We start from the raw sequence: 6,102 nt of genomic DNA, 5'->3' as shown, positions 1-6,102 counted from the left end.
AGCTAGCTTGCAATTCTTGCTTAAATTTAATCATATCTTGCCTCAATCTAGCATAGTTGTCTATTGTCTTGCAGTCCATGACTTATTTACCTTTTGGACAGATTTTATTAAGGTGCTTTGCAACTCTCATTTTGCCTTTTTTACGGGGTATTTCAGTTGCGATGCTCAAAATAATGATAATTGTTGGACAAAGTTCAATCTATTTTGCTTAAAATTAATTTAAATAAATGTAAATAAATAAATAAAAAAAGAGAAAAGGATCTAAATTTGTCCCTGTATTTTTGCGAAAAGGTCTAATTTTACCCTTCATTAGAAGTTTGGCTAAGCAATGCGGCCCGAAAATGCCCTTAGTCACTTAACGGAGGGGAGACGGTTGAGCTAGACTTTCAAGCATAACGGCTAATTTGGACCTTTTCCTTATTATTATTAACTAGTCTTTGGGTACGCGCTTTGCGCGTGTACCTACATTAATGAATACACAAATTTTAAAATTTGCATACATATTATTAGATAATTTGTTTGAGTTATAAAATATAATTTAAGATTTTTTAAAAATAATAAATAATTTCTCATTTAGTTAGCTTAACAAATGAAGGAATTTTATTTAGATGCCTTATCGTTATTTTTTCGAGACTTATATCGAAACTTATGAAAATTGTTAATATTTATAATTCTTTAGAGATTTATCAAATAACACAAATTAAAAGGGTTCCAAAAACGGATCCGATAGGCCTCAGAGGAGAGGGGCTCCAAAAGTGGATGCGATCAGGCAATGGCAGCTTTGAAGGGAGAGTTGAGCGGAACCAGGCATAAGGAGCAACAATCGCTATTGATAGTTCCCGGACAAATAATGGGGGGAAGGGCAAAGGAAAGAGCGATGGAAAACCTATCTTTCTACTTTTTCTTTCTCGTATGTGTGATGACCCAAAATGTCATCTTTTAATTTAATGAGTAATTCTGTGTTCTAAGACCTCGAAAAATACCATTTATCATTTCTCGACTTGCGTGCGCAGTCCGCACAATTTTCCGAAAAGTTTTTATGTGAAAAAATGGATTAAAATGTGAAATAGAGTTTTAAAACTCAACTGAGTTGACTTTGGTCAACATTTTGAGCAAACGGACATGGATCAATATTTTAACAATTTCGGTAGGTCCGTATCGTGATTTGGGACTTGAGCGTATGCCTGGAATCAAATTCCGAGATCCCTAGCCCGAGATATGGAATTTTGATAAAATATTAAAAGCTTGAAAGCTTAATGATTTTTAAGAAATTACTGATGTTGGATTTATTGACCCCGGGTCCGTATTTTGGTTTCGGAGCCCGGTAAAGATCCACAATAATATTTATGACTTGTCTTCCAAATTTGGTGAGAATCGGAGTTGATTTGACGTGATTCGGACGTCTGGATGTAAAAATATAAGTTATAAGGTTTTCTTAAAAATTTCCTTTGATTTGGTGTCAGATTCGTAGTTTTTGGTATTATTTTGGTGATTTAATCGCGCGAGCAAGTTCGTATGATGTTTTAGGACTTGGGTGCATGTTTGGTTTGGAGCCCCGAGGGCTCGGGTTGGTTTCGGGTGATTAACGGATCTTTTTTGGACTTGGAAAAAACTGCAGAAATCTGCTTCTGGTATCCTTCTTCACGTTCGCGAGAGGGGGCTCGCGTTCGGGAAGTAGAAACTGGAGGCAGGTGAAAATTACTCTTCGCGTTCGCGAAAAGGGGGCCGCGTTCGCGAAGGCTTGAGGTGCAAAGCTTCGCGTTCGCGAAGGAAAAGAGGCTAACCAGGAAATTGCCTTCGCGTTCGCGAAGGGCATCTTGCGTTTGCGAAGGCCAAGTCAGGCAAGTTTCGAGTTCGCGAAGTAGCCTTCGCGTTCGTGAAGAGTAAATTTGGGCATCACAAATTTTGTGCTTCGCGAACGCGAGGCACTGACCGCGTTCACGAAGGGTAAAAATCCCAGAAACAGAACTTAAGTTCTGGAAATGGGGTTTCGACCCATTTCCAATAATTTCTAATTTTTGAGCTCGGGTAAGGCGATTCTTGGGCGATTTTCACAAGAAAATGTTGGGGTAAGTGTTCCTTATCCTATATTGATTATATTTCATGATTTCATACTCATTTATATCATGAATCCGTGAATTTATGGAAGAAAAATCAGATTTTATAAAATCTTTCAAAAACAAAAATTTAAGATTTGAAGGTCCATTGACATCGGAATTTGATAAATTTTGTATGGTTGGACTCGTCTCGGAACGGGTGTTCAGATTTCGTAAGTTTTTTCGAGATTTGAGACGTGGGTCCCATTGTTGAATATTTTAATAAATTTCAGTTTTTTATTCGAAAAATTAGTAAATTCATATGGAATTAATTCCTATAATTCATATTGAATATATCAAATTTTTTATGAATAGATTTGAAGCTTTTGGAGATAAATTTAAAAGGAAAAGTTGTGGTCGTATAATTGATTAGAATTTGCAAAGCGAGGTAAGTGTCGTGGTTAACCTTGACTTGAGAGAATAGAACCCTTAAACTATTTGTTATGTGAAATACATGTGAACGACGTATAGGCGAGGTGACGAGTGTCTATACGTCGTCAAATTAATTATTTTCATAATTACTTGAAAAATCATAAATTATTTTAAATAATGAATTAATTATTATAATAATTGTTTCTCTCCTATTCTTTGTCAAATATTAATTTTTGAATTCCTGTATTAATTGTTACATGCTATTTGAATTATGTGTCTTAATTATTATTTGACATTTAGCATATTAAATATTAAACTGCCTATTTTCTTCCTGATTTCTATAATAATTTGCTATTTGCCATTGTTTGTTTCATAATTAAATCATAATTATTGTATGCTTGTTGTCTCATAATTTTATATTAATTGTTGCTTTTATTGGAAATATTTCTTCTACAAGAGTTGGTAATGGATATATTGGAGGATCGGGTTGCACGCCGCAACAGAATTGATTGAAATGGACATATTGGAGGATCGGGTTGCACGCCGCAATAAACTTATTAAAAGTCCATATTAGAAGATCGGGTTGCACGCCGCAACAGACTTATTTAAAAGTCGATATATATATATATATATATATATATATATATATATATATATATATATATATATATATATATATATATATATATATATATTGGGGGATCGGGTTGTACGCCGCAACAGACTTGATTAAAATGAATATATTAGAGGAGCGGGTTGTACGCCGCAACCGAATAAAATGTGAATATACTGTGAGAGTGGGTTGCACGCTGCAACGGAAATTGATGAAAATGATAATTGGTTATGACTGCTGAGTTGGCTTCAATTATTATAAATGAGTTACTTGATTTATTTCTATTATTTGTTGTTGTTACTAATATTGCATACAGGTTAATGTAAGTGACCCGCCTTAGCCTCGTCACTACTTCGTCGAGGTTAGGCTCAACACTTACCAGTACATGGAGTCGGTTGTACTGATACTACACTCTGTACTTTTTGTGTAGATTTCGGAGTTGGTCCCAGCGGCGTACCATAGACTTGCTCGGATTTCATCTACTCGGAGGAGGCTTGAGGTATAACTGCACAACGTCCGCAGTTCTGAAGTCCTCGTCTACTTTACCTTAGCTGTGTGTTTATTTTCAGACAGCTCTATTTTATTCAGGCCCTTATTTGTATTATTCTAGAAGCTCGTGCACTTGTGATACCAAATTCTGGGATGGTATTTAGATACCGTTGTTTTTATGGATTATTCACTATATTTCAAATTTTACTTCCGCAATCGTTCTTTGTTATTAATAAATTTAAAAATTATTTAAAAATTGGTTAATATTATTCTAACATTGGCTTGCCTAGCAAGTGAAATGTTAGGCGCCATCACAGTCCGAAGGTGGGAATTTCGGGTCGTGACAGTTGGTATCAGAGCACTAGGTTACATAGGTCTCACGAGTCACGAGCAAGCTTAGTAAAGTCTGAAGGATCGGTACGGAGACGTCTGTACTTATCTCTCAGAGGCTATGAAGTTTAGGAACAACATCACTTCTTTCTTATTCTGTCGTGCATTTTTATTCTATCATTGATGATTGAATCATTCTACTCTTATTCTCACGCAGATGGTGAGAACACGTAATACCTCTACCGATGGACAGGGACCAGAGCCCCCGGTGACAACTATGGCCAGGGGTAGAGGTTGAGGTCGAGGTCGTGCTAGAGGCCGAGGCCGAAGTAGAGCTCAGTCCAGAGCTCGAGCAGCTGCATCTATTATAGAACCTCAGGTGGATCTTCAGGAGGAAGTTCCAGTTCAGAATGTACCAGTTGGACCAGTTCAGGCCCTAGAAGGATTCATAGCCACTCTAGTACTTCAGGACGCTCTAGTCCGTTTGGTAAGTCTTATAGAGGGCGTGGCCCAGAATGGTACAATTCCAGTGGCACCAGCCGTCTCACAGGCTGGGGGAGGAGCACAAACTCCCACTACTCCTGCTCCGGAGCAGGTGGCTCCCCAGAATTAGGCTCCAGCAGCCCCACTAGTTGGGGTAGTTCAGCCAGTTGTAGCGGCACAGACCGGTGATAGGCCCGCCATGTCTTTTGAAGCCTTATTGAGACTGGATAAGTTTACTAAGCTCTTTCGAGTTCACTTCAGTAGTACCCCTTCTGAGGACCCACAAGATTATCTTGAACGCTGCCACGAGGTGCTGCGGAACATGGGTATAGTTGAGACCAATAGGGTTGATTTTGCTGTATTTCAAATGACGGGTTCCGCCAAGAGATGGTGGAGAGATTATACATTGACCAGACCAGTCGGATCGCCTGCACTTACTTGGGAGCAGTTCTCTCAGCTATTTATGGAGAAGTTCCTCCCTATCATACTGAGAGAGGAATTTCGCAAGCAATTTGAGCGTCTACAGCAGGTCAGTATGACTGTTACTCAGTATGAGTTTCGTTTTGTGGATTTGGCCCTTCATGCTCTCCTTTTACTACCTACGGAGGGAGAGAGAGTGAGGAGGTTTATTGAGGGACTCACTCACCCTATCAGACTTCAGATGGCCAAGGATACCGGAAGTAAGATTTCTTTTCAGGCAGCTGCTAATATCGCAAGGAGGATCGAGATGGTTCTTGCACAGGAGAGAGGGTAGAGGTCTGATAAGAGGCCTCGTCAGTTTGGTGGTTTCGGTGGTGCCTCGTCTGGAGGCAGCGGTAATTTTGGTAGGGGTTATCCTCCCAGACTATTTCATTTGGCACTGCATGCATCTCCAGGTGCTTCAGGGAGTCATGGTCCTATTATGCCTTACTCTGGGCAACCAACATTCAATGCACATTCAGCTCCTATCAGTGCACCACCATTCCAGAGTTACTACAGTGGTTATTCGGCCCATTTGGGTCAGCTTCAGCAGCCACGACATCAGGATGGGTATTTTGAGTGTGAGAACATTGGTCACGTCAAGAGGTATTGCCCTAGATTGGTGAGTAACAGATCTCGACAAGATTCTCGTGCCATCATATCGGCATCGGTTGCTTCACCGCCTGCTCAGCCAACTAGAGGTAGGGGTCAGGTAACTAGAGGTGGAGGTCAGGCTATTAGAGGTGGAGGTCAGACCGTTAGAGGTGAATGCCAGCCAATTAGAGGCCGTCCCAGGGACGAAGTTTAGAGTAGTGGGGCCCAACCCCGATTTTATGCTTTTCCAGCTAGGCCTGAGGCCGAGTTATGTGATACTGTGATCACATGTATTATTCAAGTTTGCCATAGAGATGCTTCAGTTCTATTTGATCCAGGATCTACTTATTCCTATGTGTCCTCTTATTTTGCTTCATATTTGGTTGTGCCTTGTGATTCTCTAAGTGCTTCTATGTGTGTATCTACACCGGTAGGAGACTCTGTTATAGTAGATCATGTCTATCGTTTGTGTGTGATTACTATTAGTAATCTTGAGACTAGTGTGGATCTTCTACTTCTTGATATGGTAGATTTTGATGTCATCTTGGGTATGGATTGGTTGTCACCTTATCATACTATATTAGATTGTCATGCCAAGATAGTGACTCTAGCCATGCCGGGGTTACCTTGGTTAGAGTGGAAAGGAACTCCTGGTCATTCTGCCAG

This window comes from Nicotiana tabacum, chromosome 17 (assembly GCF_000715075.1).
Source record: "Nicotiana tabacum cultivar K326 chromosome 17, ASM71507v2, whole genome shotgun sequence".
Classification (NCBI taxonomy): Eukaryota; Viridiplantae; Streptophyta; class Magnoliopsida; order Solanales; family Solanaceae; genus Nicotiana; species Nicotiana tabacum.
Note: the sequence above shows the minus strand (reverse complement) of the source record.